Source organism: Giraffa tippelskirchi, chromosome 5, assembly GCF_054371585.1.
Source record: "Giraffa tippelskirchi isolate mGirTip1 chromosome 5, T2T-mGirTip1v1.2.pri, whole genome shotgun sequence".
NCBI classification, from domain to species: Eukaryota; Metazoa; Chordata; class Mammalia; order Artiodactyla; family Giraffidae; genus Giraffa; species Giraffa tippelskirchi.
In genome coordinates, this window is record NC_137279.1 from 36,555,136 (window position 1) to 36,576,529 (window position 21,394).

A 21,394-nucleotide genomic window follows, 5' to 3' on the forward strand; every position below is an offset into this window, starting at 1 on the left:
GCCCACCCTCCCCTGCCCCAGTGCCAAGTTCTCTGCAGCCCCAGAGCAGGATACTAAGACCCAGAGCTCACAGGTCTGCAGTCAAGGGAAGTTTCAAGTGTCTTCCACCGCCATTTCTGCTCCAGGTTTTCAACTCTTGCCTTGCCCATATCAACAGTTTGAATCTTTGCATTAAACACACACACACAGAGACAGATGCACCACTCCCCAACAGGGAGTGAAAACGCATAGAGAAAAACCCCGCAAGACCTAGGGTTGGAGCTGGAAACCAGTGTCACCGGCTCACCGTCTCCCCCACACCAGGCAGGCAGCCAGAGAACCCAGGGCAATACAAGCTGTGGACCTCTCCAGACATTAGAACACTTGTTCGGGTCCTTACACTTTGGAAGCTGGTCTCCCAGTGCAGTGCTTCGGGCCACTGCTGCTGATAATTTTTCAGAGATAAACAAACCGGTTTGGATAAAACAAGAACCAACCTGAATTCTTTACCCAAAGCTCCAAATGGAACTCTCCCATCACCCCTTTCCTTCCCTTCTCTACCTTTCTGTGCCATTATCCAGTTCCCTAAAATTCAAACACTCAATTTTTTTTTTTTAATTCAGTCTTCTAGCCTTTTTTGTTCATGGACACCACCATTTGGTCCAACTTGAAGAAATACTGGCTTATTGAAAACATTTTTTGTCAAGTTTCTCAAATATGCCCAAGTCGGAAGGAAGAATGGAGAAGGGGAATGTGCCAGGGAGCCTCTTGCTAGACTGGCCTGCGTCTTTTCCCCCTGCTCTTTTTTAGGCTCAGGATCTTTCTTCCATGCTCCTATGGTCCCCCTAAACCTACAGCCCTTTTACAAGGTGTGGTGTGTGGACTGGACATCTGGTCTACCCCTCTTTTTTGAGTAACAGAGGAAAGAAGTTGCTCAGTTCCCTTTGGGGGTTTGGCAGGTTAATTGAGGCTCTATGTCAAGACAGGAAGGAAGCCAAAGGGCAGAGAAGAAAGACACAGCCCTGAGGATTGAGGCCACGTGTGTCTCCCTGAAGGCTTGGTGTATGACGTGCCTGCCTATAACCAGAGTCATTCGTGATTGACACACCCTCACCCACCACCCTGTCCCACCCAATCAGGCCCCCGTGTCCCCTCACCTTCTCTGCTTTATGCACTAAGCTAGTTTGGAACCTCTGCCAGGGATCCTGCCTCCCAAGTCCCTGTTGGTGGGATCTGCTCCGTCCCTGTAGCTAATTTACACCCGTCAGGGTTTAAAATAGCAGAGGCATAAATGAAAAGTCCAATTTCTTCAAATTTGCATTGTAAAACCATCCTTCAACTTCCTTGAAATAAATTTTACTATTTTATTAGTGCAAACAAAATGGTAATAAAACACTAATACAGCGCCTTGTATCCAGGGGAAGAGCTAAAATTAACATAGAGCGAGCAGTGTTTGCTATTACATTCAATTACCTTTTTACTTGAGATTTACATTCTCATCCCCTTAATCTCCATAGTAGTGGCTTCAAAATCATTCCTCCCAGGCTCTGCCCTTCCGGAGCCCCCACAGCTGGAAGCCAGGCCTCCTGCCCAGATGGCGCTCACCCCGGGCACGGTGCCTGCCCCTTTCACCACAGCTGCCTCTCATCACAGGGTACCACTTCGCACCCCTGCTCTTAATTTTCTCACATCTCAGCCTCTGAGCACTCAAAGCAAAGGGCTCTGACACGAGGCACATTCAGACATGCAGTTATCAATAAGCAGGTGCACAGGGCATGGGGTTGGGGGCATCGCTTCATGAGCCTCTGAAGGCTGTCCCTGGCACAAGAAAGGGGCAGGCAGCAAGCTCCTGGGAGCCCTGGGAAAACTGGCATCTCTGGTTTGACAGGTTGTGGGGGACGGTTTGCTGCATGGCACAGCTGGGGCCTCTGGATTGTGGCAGGAAGCTCAGCCATCCAGAAGTAGAAAGGGACAAGGAAACCACAGGGTCCAGGTTCTTACTCTATCCACAGACAGCAGAACTGAGAGCTTAGGAAGCGGCTGCTTGTGGGTGACGGAGGTGAGCCTAGAACACCCTCATCCTGTCTCACCATCCAGCACTTTCCCTGACAGATAGTCCCTAAAACCAGAAGACCAGTCACCCCAAATACAGCCACAAAGTGTCTGAGCCACCAGGAGGGCCCCTTTGTTTCCTGTAAGCGGACAAAAGCAGGACTTCTTGTCCTTGGGGACTGGTCATCCCTGCTCTGAGCCATCAACAGAGATGACCATGTTTCCAAGTGGCACTAAGTCCTGGTTCCAAATCCGTCACTGACTAGCTGTGTGATCTTAGACAAGGTACCTCCCCTCTCTGGGCCTCAGTTTTTTCATCTGGAGTACAATCACAACCATCCCTGTGCTGCCTTCTTGCGAATGGTCCCCGTGACTGAAAGATCAGGAAGTCACATTCAAGCCCACGGAGCCTCAGAAGTTCAACAGCAAATCTGTTTCTGAGATGGTCTCTGCGAGGGCTGGTGGGAGTCCCAAAATGAGGCCAACAGGGCTGGGATGCTTATCAGGGTCTCAGACCTTGGTATCTTGAGTTCCAGGCCACGCCACCTCAGACCTCCATGACTACATTTTTTTTTTTTTTTTGTGCAGTGCTTCAAGGCATGTGGGATCTTAATTCCCTGACCAGGGATTGAACCTATGCCCCCTGAAGTGGAAATGCAGAGTCTTAACCACTGGACCACCAGGGAAGCCCTGTAACTTTGTTTTTAACCCACAAGCCTCCTTCTCTTACTGCTACCAAAGGCCCCACATTATTCCTACAAAATCCTCTGAACTAATTTTGAAGAAGGAATTGCTAATCAGCCCAGGGTCCAGGCCATCTAACAGGTGCATTAGGAGAGATGGTTTGGGGTAGAGGGAAAAGGTAATAAGGGAAAAAATTGTTGTAAGCCCCCACCAATTTTACTTGGCCTAGCTATTAGAACCAGGGGAAAAAGTGATTAAGACTAAAGGGGACACTTGTGTACACAGTCACAATTATGCACAATCATATCACAACCACACATACAATCAGTTATACAACCATTCAATATCTCTCCACACAATCAATCTCACATATACATCCACATACAATCATTCATACAACCACATACAATCACACGTAGAATCATTCACACATATACAATCACTCACACACTCTCACACACACAACTACACACCTCCCTACTGTTCCCAACTCTCCCCTCCCAAGGTCTTTCCTAAATCTTATTCCTAAAATGTCTTCCAATAAACACTGGGAAGAACATTCTAGTCCAATCTGGTACAAGGCAAATTTGTCTTCACCCCTGATTCATGTGAAATTCTGAGTCCCACTACCACACAGTTGCTTCTGGGACACCAGGAGGTGGGAACCTTCTTTGAACCCAACGGGAAGTGAGGGCAAAGGCTGCTGGCAGTAGTGGCCAGAACAGTCAAGTGAAATGTTCACCAGAGGCCAACCTGGCTGTCCTTGCTTCGGCCCTTTCTGCCTGGATCCCACCACTCCCACCCCAGAGATGAGTGTCATGAAGTAGCTTTCACATTCCACAAATGAAAGGCAAAACCCCCCTGCAAGAGGCAACCCCACACCCCAAAATGTGAGTCGTTTTATTTGGTTCAAACTGGTCCTCTGCATATTTTCCTCATTTTTTTTTCTCCCCATTGGGAAAACAAAAGAAAGTTTGTTGTTGAGGCGCAAACGTTTCTTGGGCCTTGTCCGAGTTCTACCTTGTTTTTCTTTTCCTTTCTGTCTGCCCCTCACCCCCACCCCGCCTTCCCTGCCTCCCCACCTTGGATAAATAAAGCACCCGAAGCTGGCACAGGCTGGTAAGGAAAGTACAAACTATCTCATAATTTTATAATTTTTTTAAACACACTGGCCTAGGGTTTTGGGCAAAGGACAAAAGCTATTGTTGAACAGCATAACATGAAGGTCTGAGTCACCGATACGCCTCGGCTTCTGGAGATCTCATAGGTTTCTGTGGCTGGCACAGCCATGAGCTCAGCACCCTGCGGGGGCCGTGGGTACAGGCGCCCTCTCGCCTGGCGCTGCCCCGCCCCCACCCCCTCCCCAGGGCTCCCTACTAGGCCGACACGTTGGCTTCGTCAGTTTTTAATCATAGGGGGGCATTTATTTTTTATTTTTTTTTTAATTCTTTATTGAATTTGTTATAGTATTGCTTCTGTTTTATGTTCTGGTTTTTTTGGCCACAAGGCATGTGGGATCTTAATTCCCTGACCAGGGATTGAACCTCCACTCCCTGCATTGGAAGGCAAAGGCTTAACCCCTGGACCGCCAGGGAACCCCCCATAGGGGGGCATTTAAAGAAAATGTTGTGAAATAAAAAACAAATCACCGTCATCCCATCACCCTCACTCTCTCGTCTTCATCTTAGAGGATCACTTTTGTCCCTATGCATCTGTGATTTTTATATAGTTTCTACCCTGGCATTTTTCACCCTCGGCCCTCGGCGTGTTGTTTTGTTTTTTCACTCACATAATAAACATTTTTTCCATGTTTCGAAATCATCCAGAGGATTATTACGTGTCTAGGTGACAGTATTTCTTCCGCGTGCTATTCTCGGGCCGATGCTACCAGGCGAGAAGGGGAGAAGGGCGCTGGGGGAGACCTCTCCTTGAATTGAATCATTTATCCACCTGATTCTAACCAAGGTGGGGGCTTTGCCTGAGTGATCCGGATCACCTTGACCATGGGGGTTTGGACTTGGAGTGTGTACCTAGTTGAGGAGGAGGACTCTACTGAAACCCTGCCCATCCTGTGCAAGGCCACGGACTCCCCTGCCCTGGTGCCGGGAGAGATGCTGCTTCCAGCAATGGCCTTCATCCCCATGCTGACCTTCACCCCCACAAACTGTACTTCCTCTTTATAAAGCGCCCTGGCAGCAAAAAGGCCCATGACAACACTCAGCTCTCCATTTTTATATCTGAATATCTCAAAGCACTTAGCAAGGACTTTCATTTTCTCATTACCCCAAGGAGAGGAGGTCATTCGGGAAAATGGTACAAATATTCCCATTTGTCAAAAGCAAGAAGGAAGTGAGTTAAAAGGAAAATTCTACCACTTAACTGAGTAAAAAACAACCCAGGAGGGAAGGCAAGGGTCTTTTTTGCCGCCCTGTTCACCCAGTCTGCTCTCACCAACACAACTTCAGGAACCTCATTACCAAAAAGATGGCTCTGGGCCAAAACCAGGTTTCCATTTTGCCAAGAATCAATCACTACCCAGCGGCCCCAGCTCAGGAGACCCTCCCATCTTGTCCTGGGTCTCAACCCAAACCATATTCTCCTATGATTATAATTATGTAAAATGTATATTACACATACATATAGTCACCAAAGGGGAAAAAAACACAAGGAACTACACTAAATGCTAAACGAGGTGGTGTTAATGATAGTTTAGTGATGGGTGGATTTTTTTCCTTTTATGTATTTTCAAAAACCATTTAAAATATGGTTATATTTTCCCAGTGTATGGAGAAGAGCCTGTGTTTCAGAGTCCAATCAACCTGCATTCAAACTCTGACTCTCCTTTTACCTGCTGGATGAACTCTGGTAAATTACTGAACCTCTCTGAGCCTTATTTCCTGATCGGTGCCATGGAAATCAGACCACTACCTGCCTGTGTCCTTCAATCCCACAAAAGTCACAGCATCTGACACGTAGTTGGCACTCAGTAAATGCCTATTTCCTTCCTCTTTTAATGAAATGAAAATGTAAGACCAACTCGGCAAAAAATAAATAAATAGAAAATAAATTAAAAAAATAATAAAACAAACTCAGCTTGCTTGATGCCCATGGGAGATAAAAGCAGGATGCTTTACCTGCCCCCTCCTCGATTTCCTCCAGGTTCGTCATCCTCTAAGCCATCTTCCCTCGCCCCTCACCAGCGAGGCTCCAGCACACAGACCTCAGGATGCTAGTCCTGGCTCTCCCATGACTCATCTGGCGGGTGAGGGCGGGGGGGCTCTGGGAGGAGAGGACGAGCCCCTCTCTGAGGCTCTCCATCAGGATGGGCCCAGGCGAGCCCCTCTGGGAGCAAACAGGCCTTGTGCGAGGACCCAGAGGACACACAGGGCAATCCCCGGGTTTGCACCTTGCTGGTAGCCACCCTCCGGGGATGGATGCCAGGCTGCAAAGGCCACCTGCTCCTGGGGGAGGGCAAGGGCCACGCTCCCAACTCGGAGGAGAGGCCAAGAGAGAAGCAAGATGGCGCCAGCATCTGGGAGGCGGCTCCTCCCCACGCCAGGCAGGCCAGGCCAGGCCAGCTCAGGCGCTGCCACCTCGGTGGTGGTGGGGTTCTGAGAGTCCAGCCCTGGCCATGGCAAGTCTCCTCCTTGCTCCCTCCAGGGCTCCATACTGGGCCAACGTGTTCGCTCTGCTGGTTTGGCATGTATGCTTCAGCAAAACTCCAGTGGCCATGGCCTCTGAGCTGGGGCTCCAGCCCGGCCTTGGGTGTCCAGGAGCCGGGACACAGGGACAGGCCTGAGCCCGCTACCTTCCCACCTTCCTGATGATGCACAGGGAGGATGGATAGTAAGAGTAATAGGAGCAATATTAGCTCCCTTTTGTCACCACATCCCAGGCCTCAGGGCAAGCGCCTTACCAGCCTTTCATTTAATCCTTACAGCAGCCCCATACTATAGGTGGTGGCATTATTCCCATTTTACAAATGGGGAAACTGAGGCTCGCAGGGTTAGGAAGGAGCCTAAGGTCACAGTACTGATACATGAGGGAATAGAGATCTGAATCTGTGCCTCTGCATGGGGGCTGCTTTCCCAACTCAGCTGCTAAAGCGGCCACACTCCACCAAGCTTCTTCCATAAAGGGGCCCTTGGGAGGCTTTCCCAGACACCGGGAGACACATACCTCCAAAGAGCTGACTGGAATTCTGCCAGAATGAGTGCCTTCTCGCCCCCTCAGGAAGAGGAGAGACACCACAAGCTCCACCGAGAGAGGACAGTCAGGAAGCCATTTTACAAACGTGGGGTGACTGGAGGAGCGTCTGCAAGATGGTGGTATTTCCTTCCCTGGCTCTCTAGGGACCTGGGACCATGGGCAAGAGCCAAGGTCAAGTAAATATCCGTTGGCTGATTTACTGATGTGGACACGGTGGAGAGGGAAAACATGGGACAGGGGGCCTGTGACACATACAGACCCTCAAAATTGCACGCTTTCCTTGTAAAACTGGGGATGATGCCAGCTCCAAATGGTGGCAGCACCTTTTCTTTCAAATGAAAACACGTCCCTGATGGGAGGCTGGCCTTGGGGAAGGCACCAGACTAGGTCCCTGAAGCATGGGCCACCAGCTCTCCAGCTGCCAGTACGTAGGTCCCATGGAAGGCGGTGGAGCCCCGCAGGGTGGGGGCCGGGTGGGCCACCCGGGGCAGACAGTCTCCAATCGTGCTGAGCACAGCACATCGCTTCATTCAGGAACCCAGAGTCAAATGTACAGCTGGGTCTAGAGTTGATTCAGCCCTTAACTCGTTAGGGATCGCTGGCGGAGCCATGGAGGCGACGGGGAGTGGGGTGAGGGGTGGGGTTACAACAACCTGGAGGAGGGGGTTAGTCTGTTCCTGGAGACGGGGCAGGAGTCTGGGGCAGAATCCCTACTGATACTGTTGGTACACACCGAAAAGAACCATGATTCTTTTCAAACCCTCTCTCAAAACCAAACAAGCATTGGGAGTTGAGGGAGGGCTGAGAGTGAGTGTGTATTAGGTAGGGGGTAGGGGTGAGGGAGCTTGTTTTCTACCCACTGCCAAATTCTCATTTACTGTCAGCTCCAATCCATTCGGAACTCACTGACTCAATTGCCTTTTCACGGGGAAAGGAGCCTGCACAATGCAGGGGACTTTTCAGCTTCACATTAGCACACAGGGCACTGGGCAATGTCCAGGAATAAACACACACGTCCCTCCCAGAGGCCGCCGACCCCACCTCCACCCCCAAACAACCCAGCCAGCCCTGCCAGAGCCACATCTGCTCCTCAAACTTTGCCCCCAAAACTTTTTTTTAAATGTAGTTTGACTCACGGAGAAGAGTGTGTGTGTGTGTGTGAGTGTGTACATATATAAGCATACTTATATGTGTGTTGGACGGGGTGGAGAGAGGTCTAACTCAAAATACAAAGGCCTGGGAGAATTAACTCTGGGGCAGTTCCAACTCTTCCTTTTGCCCAAAAAAAGGAGGGATGGGGAGAGAGGGAAAGAAGGAATTCATATTAGGGTCCCAGAAGAAAGAAGTCTGGGAGGGTTCCATTAAAGTGTTGATTAAAAAGAAATCAGCATTTGGTCGGGGAGTGTCCCTAAGAACTTAGCAGCACAAAAGCTCTTCAATAATCATTATGAAAATAATACCAACATTTATAATTATAGTGATTATAATAACAGTGGTCCCCATTTCTCAAGTGTTCGCTCGCTATGTGCCCAGCACTAGACTCTAAGCACGGATACTCACCAGCTCAGTTAACTATCACAAGGACCCAGGCAGGCAGGCACTGTCCATTGTCAGCCCAATTCCACAGATTCAGAGAGTTAAGACCCCTGCCCAGGTCACAAAGACAGTACATGAGAGGAGTTTAACTCTGCTCTGCTGAATGTTAGCCTCATCTGCCCCGGGACAGAGAGAGGAAACATGCGTGGGATCTATAGAGAAGGCAGCCCCAGCACCATGGAGGCCTTGGCTCCAGACAGGGAGGCCTCTTTGACTTGTGGGTACATTCCTGCCACCCATCCCCTACCTCCATCACTGTCCCTTGAAGGTTGAAGGTTCATCCCTTTAGCCCAGGCTCTGAGGGGAGTATCCCTCTTCCTCAGATCTAAGTACTTACATGTAAGGGTATGTAAGGGTACTTTAAGTACCCTGATAAAGTCCAATAGAATTTTATGTGATCAAAGTGTTCTTTCTCTGTGCTGCCCAACAAAGTAGACACTGCCTGCTACAGAGTACTTGAAAATGTGGCAAGTTCATTGATGAACTTAATCTAAGTTACTGCATGGGCTGGTGGCTACTGTGTTGAACAGAATCCCTCCAGCTACCCCTTTCCCTCCCAACCCAAGAGCTATGTTAGAAATACACAAAAAGTAACCAAAGACAGAAACAGGACCCACTAGGAAGGCCCCCCGCCCTGGCCCCAACCACCAGGCATCTCCTCCACTCTGTCATGGCCTTTCAGAAATCACTGGTCTGCTTCCAGCTTATCTGTCTCCCTTCCTCTTTTCCTTCCTTCTTTTTTATCCTTCTTTTCTTCCTTCTTGCCCTTCTCCCCTCCCTCTCATTCCTTCCTTCTTTCAGTTCCTCTATTTCTTTTTCCTCCCTCCTTCCTTCCCTCCCTTCCTCCCTGTCTTTTTCTCCCTCCCCTCCTTTCTTTCTTTCTTAGAAAAAAGCATCAATTTAATTAGATAAATCCTCAGAGCACGTGGCCTGGAGTTCGTCATGGAAATTAACCTGCTCCCAGATCTCAGATAGTGAAACAAGAACCGGGGTGTTTTGGCATAGCACAGTGAAATGGGAGAGGCCGATGGAGTTTCATACACTTCATCTTCCATAAGTGCCCCTCGACCCTCCAGTGCTCCCCACTTCACAGCCCCCATGCCCTTGCCTCCTTAGGTCACTGCTGCCAGGCCTCCTCTATTTCTGCTCTGGGCCCTTCCTTCCCCACCTTGGCCCAGGCTTGGGGAGTGCTCCCCCCAACCCCGGCTCCAGGCAGGAGCATCGAAGGGGAGAGGGGAAACCTTGGCTCCACCCACATCATGCCCCTGCCCTAGCTCCCCTGGCTAGGCCCTCTTGCACCCTACTCAGCTCCAGGTCATCCAGGGGCCCACCTTAGGCTTGGCCAGGGGCTGGCCTGTCAATCACCTGATCTTGAGCCCAGGGTCCCTACTGTATGCTGCTAGCTGGGCGAAGTCTGGTCCATGAAAGGGTACTGGACGTCAATCCTTAGCGCGCAGTAGCTACGATCACTCTCCTCTCACCTAATTCTCACAAGGTAGGAATTCCAACTCCCATTTTACAGACGTGGAAACAAAGAATTAGAGGAATTCATCCGCCCAGTGGACAGAAACACAGTTCACACGGGGCTCAGCCCAACTCCAACAACAGCTCTTGACCCTCTGCCAGCGGCACGTCTCCACCACAGCAGAGCCTCTGCGCACGCGCAGACCCCTGGGGGGCCTCCGGCACTCAGCACTTGGCTCCTGGGCCACGAGAACACAGACCAAGGCCACAGGCACTCTGAGTGAGTTCCCAGGGTCTGCCCCCCATTCAACCCCTTGCCTCCTATGTCCAACGGCTTCTACGATGGACCTCCCCCCATCCCACCCCCTCAGCTCCAGGAACGGTCAGTCTGACAACAACAGAAAAAAGAGACCAATGACCCCTGCCCAACTAGGGGCATCTAACTCTGAAAGTGGGCACAGTCTTACTTCTCATCCCCTCTGATTCATCACCAAAAAACATCAGGAGGACTCCAAGGCAGTCCATAGATAAAACACAAAATTCAGAATTTCCAACTGACCCCATAGTGACCCACTCCTAGCAGGGCCCCCGGCCCCCAGATACATAGACAGCTACCTCCCCCCACCCTGGCATCCGCTCCCTGGTGTGCAGCAAATACGTGTACACTCATCCTGACGTGGGTCTGGAATACGCAGGCCTGTTCTAAACACTTCATGCGTTTGCAGGCCTGTTCTAAACACTTCACGCATTTTAGCTTATCTAATCCTCATATCAACCCCACAAGGTAAGGACTGTTACCCCCATTTTACAGATAAGAAAACTGAGGCACAGGCTAATTAAGTAAGCAATGTAAAGGCACGACTTTGGCCCCCAGCTAGCTTGCTCCAGAATCCATCCTCTACAGTGTACACAGCTCCTCAATGAATCCATGTATCCACACAGTTAAGCACACCACACATCTGGAATGGGCTCCCCTATACTGCCTGAAAAGCAACACCACCCCCCAATTCAGCCCCAAGCTCACAGTGATTTCGATGACTTGCTTTTTGGGCTTAATATTGTTTTTGAGATTCATCCAGATTGATACATGTAACTGTTCAGTTTCTTTCTTTTTTTTTTTATTAGTTGTTCATTTTCTAAAAACTGAGTTACACAACTTATCTACCCTCCCCCTCAAAAAATGACCCATATCACAACCTGGTACAGAAATGAAACCCCAGCACCACACAATATCCAGGCTTGTGGCTTTCTGGAATGGAATTCACAGGGGTCCCCTTTGAGACTAATACCGTGTTATATAAAACTGGCTCCTCTGACATTGTGGGCACCCTGCACTTGATAACGCAACCATGATAAATTCTTCATTACGCTTAATTATTTCAAAGGACCTTCACAGCTACAAGCCCAGCCCATGATCAGGGGAACCCTGTAAGGGCAAGAGTGTCAGAAGCCATTTGATAAGAGAGGAAACTGAGGCTCAGAGAGGTCAAATGACTTGCCCAAGGCCACACAGTGATTTACTACAGAATCAAAACTGGAATGGGGTCTCCTGATGCCTGCAACTAGACCTCAGCAGAGCTCTGGACCACCCAAGACTTACCTTGTCCCCTCATCCCAGATCAGGGATGCTGGGGCTTGGCCCATGGTCCAGCCACCCCCACCTCCAACCAAGGATCAGATTTCCCTGAAATTCCCAAAGGAGCCTCCAGGACTAGTGGGCCCGGAAATGGCCCTCACATAGCGAGCTGCACAGCTGAGCTCCCCGGGGGCAAGGGGGGTGGGTGGAGCTGGAGACGCTGGCACAGCCCCCGTGGGTACTCTGCCAGCAATTAGTGCTGGGGAAGGGTGCCAGCCTGGCAGAGCTAATTCCCCCACCCCATCTTCTCATTTACACACACACACACACACACACACACACATACACACACGTGCGCGCGCGCGCTTACCCACCCCGAGAACAGCAGCAGAGAGGCAGCGCAGCTTCCTTTCGGTAAATCTCGTCAGCAAGGCACACGCAGGGCATGCAATTTGGTCATTACTGCTTTTAAACCACAGAAAAGCAGAATCCACCCGCCATTAATCCGTCCTGCTCCCCCTCTGGGCTTCACACCAGCTCAGTCATCAGCCTTCATCTCTAACTCCCACGCACCCCCTTTTGCATGCTCCCCAGAAGTTGCTTTCCAAAAGAAACAGAGTTTTAAAAACACACACACACAAAACCTGACTACAGTAAGTCAAGCCTGTATTGTGTCTTCCTGCCCACCTCTGTCCCCAGAGAAAACAATCCATGGTTCTGATGTCACTTTGGCTAAGACCCTTCCTCAAACACCCTAGGAATCCTGGACCATGCCAGTCAGATGAGGGGGAGGCAGCCTTTGGCCTGGAGGAGGAAAACTACCTAAGCAGGTGTGGCTCTTCAGATGGGAGCCTGAGTATTGGCCCCTGTCCACCTGCGGGGGCCTGGTGTCACAGCTTGACATGGCTCTGCTCTCCAGGTACTGAGGCCAGCAGGGGTGGGAGTGGTCATGAGAACTGCCCTTCTCACTGCTCGCTTCCTCCCTACAGTCCTGGAGCATTGGAAAGAAGCCCACCAGAGCTAGGGACCCTAGAGGGCCCTTAGTTGGCTTTACAAGATCTGTGAAATCCTTCAAAGTAAAAGCAGTATTTGTGCTGATGAAATTTTTTTATTAAGAACATTCTCAAAGGGGTGCACATGAACTCAAAAGAGGAAGAAGCCAAGACCCCCCCCCAACCCCACCCCCATCATGGACTCAGCAGTGCCTCAGGCCCAAGTGGCAGAGAACACAGGGCTGGGCTCCAACTGGCCCTCCTGTAAGTGACCTGACCGGCGGCCTTCCTCCCATGGGAGCTGCCCCTGGCCTCCTCCTCGCCTCGCCTGGAAGCTGCTCACTGGGATCGCCGGCCCTGGGAGCTGTGCCATGCCCCCTGGGCCCGTGCCCACTGGCCCTCCCCCCTATCAGCCAGGGCTGCCCACAGACCCGGCGGAGGACAGGCACAGTGGAGCCCACCATCCGGGAGGAGAGAGGAAGCCAGCAGCGGCTCTTCTTGGAAAACCTCGCAGATGCTCTAAGCCACCTAGTGTCCGGAGCTGAGCTCTGGCCGTGGCTCTCTCTCTCCTGCCTCCCAGAGCGGACAATGCACGGGAGCCAGAGCAGGAGGCTGGGGCCTTCTCCAGGAACCTGAGGCCCAGGGGTGGCGGGGGCCGAGCTGCCTGGGGAGACAGTGCCCAGGAAGGTGCAAAGGCCCTGAGCTCACAGCAGGGCTGACCCCAGGAAGATGTTCCCAACACCACTGCTGCTTGTCCTAGCCAGTCACCGTCTCCTGGAGTTCCCCCGGGTCGTCTTGGACAACTGTCTCCTCTGGGTTCCTCTGGGTGCTCCCCACCCCAGCCTCCAGGCCCCCTGCAGAGTCCCCCAGACTCTGGACCTGCCACTCCCCCGGGGCTGCTTGGGCCCCTCTCACCCCCTCCTTTGCTCTCTCTTTTCTCTGTGTCCTCAAGACTCCTCTCACCTTGAGAAGTGTTAGGATTACCCAGCATTTACACTCAATGCTCTCCTTTATTCCTTAAGACTTATTAAGAATGATAATGAGTTTCGAAGGAGCCACACGTCTCCCTCTCTCTCTCTCTTCTCCATCCTTCTCTCTCTCTCCCTCTCCCCATCCCCCTCTGCTCTCTTTCTCTACGTGTCTTTTCCACCAAAGACACACAGGACAAATCCAGACCAAAAGGGAAAAAAAAAATTCCGACAATATGGAACAAGGGCACTTGAGGATTTATATTCAACAAATCCCTCTCTCTTCTTCCCTCTCTCTAGTTCTCAATTATTCAGATTAAAAAACACACACACACACAATTACCCCTTCCCTTCCCACTGTCCAGGCCACCCCTCGCTTTGTTGGACTTTGAACAGGGGTAGGAAGAGAAGGGCCCAGCTTGCCTGCACACCCTCGTTAACGTGCAGCTCTTAAACGGTTGATTAATTTTTGCAGAATTTACGACGGGCTTTAGCAACCCCCTCCAACTCGACACCATGGCCTCTGAACCACGGCAACTTAACTTGGTGAACTTGAGAGGGGCAGAGACAGGGGTGCCCCCCTTTCCAGTGGTCTCCCGTGGCTGGAACCACGGGCCGCCTGGCGACAGAAGGAAGACGCATCGTTGATGCCAAAGGCCAAGCAGGAGACAGACCCGCTCACAGAGCGACATGGCACCCACAGGGGAGATCACCAGACAGCAAGAAGCCAGCCACAGCTAACTTTTGGCCATGTGGGACTTTTAAATTCCAAAATAAGGAGGCCAGCAGAAAGTGGGCAGAGAGGAAACAATGCTCCCTCGAAACTGACAAGGATGCCCACTTTCCTGCCCACCCGGCCACACCATGCATCCGGGCAGAGGGACCGGGCTTATCGGTCTGCCGGGCTGCCCTTCAGAGAAGGGGAAGAACAGATCCTAATGAAATTACGGTTTTTAAAATGTCTATAAATTAAATCTCTCTCTCTCTGTGAATCTCCCCCTGCACTCCCTCCTCTACAAGGCTTGTTTGCCTCTCCTCCGTTCCCTCTGCTCGTGTCTGTTTTTCTGATATAGACATCAAGAGGTTACGGGCTCAATTACAACTCCGCTGGAGTCTCAGCATCAGACTTGCCTGGCCTTCTCTTCTCTTCTTCAGAAACCAGATCCCAAATAAATCTCTCTTCTGCTTTATATTTTTATTGTGAATGCCAAAAGCCTCAAGATTCATTCAGTTGATTCACAGCCTTTTTTAACTTACTTCAGATGTGGGAACTATCCTTTTTAATTGTGTCCAAGTAGAAGTATAACATAAATGCTTTTCTCTTTATCTCATTCCCCTTTCTTAAGGACACACACAAACCCTTGGCTATATGTGAAATTTCAAAAAGAGGGGCAATAGCATATAAATGTGCCTAATTAGTGTCTGTCTATTGCGGGGGCTGCTGGAGAATATCAGTTGGACACTTAGTATATTTCTAAAGTTACGGGGTGACATCATAAAGCTTCTTATTAGCAAAAGGTCCATTTGAAAAGGGTGGAACATAAATGGTGATTTCTTTTTTTAAAAAAAAAAAAAGGAAAACATGCTTCTACCCTCCCCGATACTGTTACTAGCTATGGAAAGGAGATGTGCTGTCTCTATCATTTTACATCCTCAAAAGCTGCCCCCTCAAAAAAGGAAAAAAAAAGTTTAAAAATCCAAGTCATAGTCAATCACCATAGCTGTTGATTTCTGAGACGCAGAAACCAGGTTCGAGTTGTATGTAGGTCTAAGGGAAAAAAAAACAAAAATAACCCCCCGCTATTATTCTGGAAATACTAACCAGAGGGGATTCCAAAAGGTACTTTTCCAGGAAAAACCACTTGAGACAAAGACTGGAGAAAGCTGAAGTTCAAGGTGAATCAAAAAGAAAAACTTTATCTTTCCAATTAACCAGACTGGGAAAAGGGGGCGGGGGTGAGGGGGGCCTGCACATTACTACCAACTCATTAATTCTTTCCTGTAAACAATGTAATTAAATTCTGCTAAATACAGGAGAAATACTCATTTTGGAGTGCCTCCCCCCACCTCAAAAGCAAATTCCTTCAGGTTACTCCCCCCATGCCAAGACTTCCCCTCCTGTACAACCTTCAGATGAATTTCCAACCCAGGCGTGGACTGCACTGCTCTCGACTGCAAGAATGACAGCCTCATATGTCTGAAAGCTGACACTTTAGCTTTTAAAAGAAATGGAGGAAAATAAGCTGTTGACTTCTTAGTTAAAGTATTTTCTTGTTCTAACTCATGTTCTTATGTCACTGGGCTAAAAAAGAGAGCGAGAGAAAGAGAGAGAGAGAAGAGAGATATGACTTTCCTTGAATGATCTGTTTAACCTAAGCCAGAGGAAAAAAAAGAAAGTCATTAATTACTTATGTGAGCTATTGCTTCAGAAAGACAATAAACCTGCCCGGTCGCCATGGATATGACATATTTGCTCTGAAAACAACACAATAATTAGCAAAGGGGAAAGATACAAGGAGAATATGCAAACTCGTGAGTTTAAAGCCACAGTGCTCTTTTCTACCCGTAAGCCTGTTCTGTTTGCAATCCAAATCAAACAAATTTTTAAAATATAGCAAAGAGGGAAATAACAGGAATGACTCCTCTCTCCTCTGAGCTAAGAAGTAACAACCACTCCACCCTCTTCCAAAATAAAATAATATAAAAGAGAACCAGGATGGTAGAAGGAGAAAAAAAAAAAGTATTGCCTCTGTTTTATTTCCTATAGCAGGGGTGGAGTCTGAGGTTTGTTTTTTCTTCTTTTTTTTTAAAGTGTGCTCTTATTTAGCATTGGAACTTCTGGCCAGATATAAAATTATTTATAAAGCCAAATGCCCTGTGTGCGGCTCAACTCTCCCCAGAGTAAGTGGAGATATCAAGGAGTGGAGGTGGGGGGCTCCAGTTGAAAAAGCAAAACAGTATACTCTGAAAGCATCAGCTCCAGAGAGGGACATCCACTCCCCTCACCTCCAAGAAGATGGAACCCAGGCCTTACTTTAATATTAAAAATGCATTAAATGGATTTACCTACAACTTAGTCCCAGAGGATCATTAGGAAATGCAATCGCTTTGTATCATATCTGTCAGCGTGATAAATATCTGAGTTCAGAGTGGGTTTGCAATTCTTCAGAGTGTCACAAACCAAGATAATTTTTTTCTGCCTTACTTTCTTAATTCACCGCACCCACTCCCTTCAAAGTCACAAGTCTACAGAAAAATAGCTGAGGAGAGGAGAAGAGGAAAAGGGGAAAAAGTTGATATGCTTTCACACACCAGACAGAGGTTACTGATATTCTCCTAAAATAGAAAACTGGAGACTTTAAAATATTTGGGTATTTTTTTTTTTAAAGTACTCCATTAAGTTTGAGTAAAAACTCCTTTCCCCCTCTTCCCAGAGGCTAGTTTTCCAAAAACAGATGGTCAGGATCTAAATGAGAAGCAAATATACCTCAACCCCCACAGGCAGAGAAATCTAACTTTGAACTTCTTTTTAAATTAAAAAAAGTGTGTGTGGGGGGGCAAGATAAACTATTAATAAGTATAAAAAATTAGCTGAGCTACAAGTTTTGTTTTTCTTATTAAAAAATTCTTTAAACACAAGGAGAGCAGATATATAGGAGAGGTTCACATTTGACTGACTTCCTATTTTTTTTAACAATAGTGTGTTGTTTTTTTTAAAGATTGGATTCTTTGATCTTGAAAGAATTTTGCTCTTATATTATGGAGGAGAAGAGGGTGGTGGTGAAATGATCTGTTTTAAATGATGATGCAACTTAGGGATCAAAGCCTTGGCTTTCTTCTAGCCATAATAAGCAGTACTTGCCACAAAGCGTGAGTCTCCGGGCTCTTCTCCTTCGTAAGAAGGAAATAAAATGCACCGAGACTCAGAGAAAGACGCAAAGTGTCTGCAAGGTGCAAAGTCTAAAAAACAAAACAAAAAAAGGCAGGGGGGCGGAAAAAGGAGGGAGGCACTGCCCCTTTAAACGTTTTAGTGCATATGGAGTTTGATTTCTGAAAGAGATCAGTTTAACATCTCCATAGAAACCAGCAACAGATTATCATCAACAGAATAAATAACTAGTCTAATAAATTAAACAGGAGGCATAAGATCGCTGGAAACCTGATTACTGAAGTTCAACAATATTCCCCATAAACTCTCGTTAACCGCCTCTAAGGTGGCTAACAAGATGGGGGTGGTGGTGTCAATCTCTCCAATTCGCCGGATTCCGGGGAGAGAGACGGTGGCCGCTGCCGGGAAGGGAAAAGTTTCCCACTTTGCCCTGGAGAGAGTCTCAGAGCTCCAGTGAGGTGAAAGCCAGAATGCCGAAGTCTGGGAAGTGGGAAAGCGGCTGGGCGTCAGCGGAGGCAGTGCGAATCGCCGGAGATGGCTCGGGACACGACGCCCGCCCGGGACGCACGGCCTTGCCGCCACCAGGGCGCAAACCCTGAGCTTTGCGCTCGGGCGCCGAATGGCCCAGCGCCCCCTCTGGGCACGTGGAGCGCAGCCCGGGCGCAGCCCCCGGGGACCAACTACCCCCCTCACCACGCCCGGCGCAGCTGCTCCTGCTCAGCCCGGACAGCTCCCTTTAGGACGGCGACGTGTGTGTGTGTGTGTGTGTGTGTGTGTGTGCGCGCGCGCGCGCCGTGGGGTGGGCGCGGGGCGGGGGGCGCACCAATTTACCCGGCGATCTGTTTTTCAGTCCCCTCGCACGCTCTCATCGCGCGTCTGTACCAGCTTAGAGGCGCCCTAAATTTACCAACTTTGCCCTACGACTACCCTGGCCTTTTCCCCCTCGCCGCCCCCATCTCTGAGTGTACGGGATGTTGGCGGGACAATCACACACTCTAAGGGTCGTGGCCTCAGACTCTGCCGGGGCAGCGACGCATAACCCCGAGTCACCCCTTGGTCCAGCCGGGTTTGGGGGAGCTCCAGGCTCGTTGGAGGGGTGTTGTTGCTGCTTCGCTGGTGGACAAGTCATACACACCGTACATGCGCCCGCACCCTCCCCAGCGTGACTAGAAGGTCCTCGCCGCACCCAGGACCCACTTCCCAAGCTGAGGCTGGTCGGGAGGAACTTGTGTGGAAGGGTGAAGCGGCCCCCTGACTCCCTCGGCACTCCTTTCCTCCCCCAACTCCGGACCCGGGTCGGGGATGGCTTGGAAGAAGAATCTGCGCCCACCCCCTAGAGAAAAATCTATTATTATTATCTTAATCTACGCCCCCAAAGTGTCCCTCCCGCCGTGATTGACGGCGCATACACCTGTTCCCCTCGCCGAGGAGCTTCCAACGCTGGGGACAGACATTCGCCCCAAAGCTCTGCAGCGGCCCAGAGCCCGCCCGCCGCCCTCGCCCGGCCAGCCCCCGCCCGCCGCCCCAGTGCACCCCTGCCTCGTACCTTGCCACCCCAGCGGCCGCCCCCTCCCCTCCCAGGCCCGGCTCCCCAGCCCGCCCGCTCCCGGCCGCGCTGGCTTCGGAAAGAGAGAAAGAACAGAAAGCAAAACTTCCTGGCGGCCGACGGCCATCAGCTGCACATTCTGCAAATGCCACCGAGTAAAAATAAACCGGCCGCCGCTCCGCCCGGCCGGCTCACCCAAGGCGCACGACTCGGCCCCCTGCCCCGGGACTGTCGGTCCGGCCGGATCCCCCATTCCGGTGCGCCCCCTGGAGCCCCGCTCCCCGACACTCCTCCGCCAGCCACCGCGCGGTCCTTTGCCCTGAAACTCGACCCCAAGTGACCAGGCGGCCCGGCCCTCTCCCCTTCGGTGCCCCCCTGTATTCCCACAAGCTACCATTCTCGGTCCTCCTCCTGGTGCCTATTTCAGCCATGCGCCCCTGGATTCAGGGCTCCCCTTCCCCAACTGTTGAGCCCCGAGTTCACCCTCAGCCCACTCTGGGGGGTACAGACCCCACCAGACCCTCGCCCACCTCGGCCGAGCCCCCTAGGAGTGCACGGCTCCACCCGCCCACCGGCCCGCAAGCCCGGCGTCCCAAGTCCCCGGACGCAACTTCTCTCCCAGCGCACACAACAACCGCGGCAACTCCCCCGAACTTTTCCCGGGACCCAGGCAGGCTCCGGCAGACAGTCACACGGCCCTGAGCCGGCGCCCTGGGTCCCTGTGCCCAGCCATGCCAGCCCTGCACCCGGGGAGGCTAGGGTGGGGGTTGGAGGCAGTGAGGAGCGCCACTTGCCTCGCCCGGAGCAGCGCACTTGAGACAAACTTCCCAGGCACAGATGAAAACGGGGGCGCCGTTCCCCCCGAGCCAAGCAACCTCTCGCCTTCGTTTTCCCACCAGGAGGCACCCCTTGGCACCCCACAGTGAACACTGCCTACCTCTGCCGGTAGCACTTACACCCTGGTACCGGGGCACAAGAGTCGGTTGGAGGGGCTCCCCACCCACCCCTTCCCTTGAACAAAGTCTTGCAAAGTCACCCCAGGCGCCCCTCACCCCTGCCTCCTTCTCTGCCCCGGAGAGCGCATGAACCCCTGCAGCTCGGGGGCTGGGGGGGGAGCGTAGGGGGAAGGAGTGATTACCGGGTATTCGCGAGCACCTGCCCCCCCCCGCCGAGCCCGCACCGCGGGGGGCGCCCCCACCCTATTTGCAAAGTCCTGCACTCGCGCCTGGCGCCTCCCCCTCTTCTCCGCTACCCCGCCGCCCCCTCAGTTGGAATAAGTGACCCCCAGGAGCAGCAGCCCTCTCCTTCCCCGGAATCGCGCGTTGGGCATTCCCTGGCCGCGGCGGGCGACGCGCCGCCCTGCGCCCGGGTGCCAGCCCTCCGTGCCCCCTGCTTCCCGCACGGCCGGAGTTGGGTGGCAGCCGCCGCGCGCAGGCTGGCTGGCTGGCTGGCTGGCTCTCTCGACCGCTCGCTCGCTCGCCCGCTCCCGGCTGCAAGCGGCAGCCCCGAGGGTGGGGGACTGCACCCGGACAGGGGGCGAGGCGGGGAAGCACCCCGGGAGGGCTGCGGAGCTGAGGGGGTCGGGGGGGGCGCGGCGGAGGGAGCGCCGAGTCTCTTACCTGCACTTGGGGCGGCTTTGGGTGACTTTCCAAGTCCGGGGGAAAAATGTGTGTGTGTTTGGGATGGAGCGCCGCGGGCGCGCATGCGCTGCCCAAAGTTGCCGGATCCCGGATTTTTCGCTCCCAGTCTCCGCTCTCGCCCGCTGTGATTATGGAATTCTCCGCGGCCGAGCGAGCGAGTGGGTGGCAGGCAAAACCCGGGCCGGATCGCGGGGCTGGGCTCCGCTCCACCCTCACACCCCCAGACCTTCCCCTCCCGGTTTCTTCCCACCCACCGCCTCGGCTGAACTCTGCTGGCGCGCGCGGCTAGACCGGCCTGCGGAGCAGCATCTGAGCACAAGTCTCCCTTTTGCGGCTGGAGAAGCCTTCTCCATCCCAGACTGAGTGGAGTAGAGGCTGGGGGGACAAGAGAGGAGGGACGGGAGTGGGTTACTTTCCACCTGTTCTGAATCTCGCGAGCCACTCTGCTTCCCACTTTTCCACTGAAGAACTAGCTCTGTTCTGCAAGTTAGGATGTTAGAATTGCTGAACCCAAAAGAATGTGATGTTCTCACTGTTTGATACCTGCTTTGCACTTATTCTTTGCCAGGGAGTTTTTCATTCAGTCCATTGTGCAAGAAATAAATCCCTAAGTGGAAAATGAACCTGGGGCCAAGCGCGAAGGGCGGGAGAGAGTTGCAGATAATGTACATTAAAACAAGTGAATAATATTATTTCAGAGAGTGAAAGGATCTTGAAGAAAATAAAACAAGGCAGTAAAATAAAGAGTATCTTGGGAGAGCTAATTTCCCCTGCCCAGGCATAAAGAAGGCCTCTTTGA

The 21,394-nt window shown here is 51.5% G+C and overlaps 1 protein-coding gene across 1 annotated transcript in view; it reads right to left on the reverse strand.

Annotated features, from left to right (window-relative positions):
• The window catches only part of CASZ1 (castor zinc finger 1), a 154,931-nt gene extending 134,206 nt beyond the window's left edge, over nucleotides 1–20,725 (reverse strand). Inside the window, exon 1 of the mRNA XM_081489424.1 lies at nucleotides 20,575–20,725. The gene's annotated coding sequence lies outside the window, so the exon portion shown is untranslated. The remainder of the gene's footprint in view (nucleotides 1–20,574) is intronic.
• Between the last annotated feature and the right edge of the window lie 669 nt (nucleotides 20,726–21,394).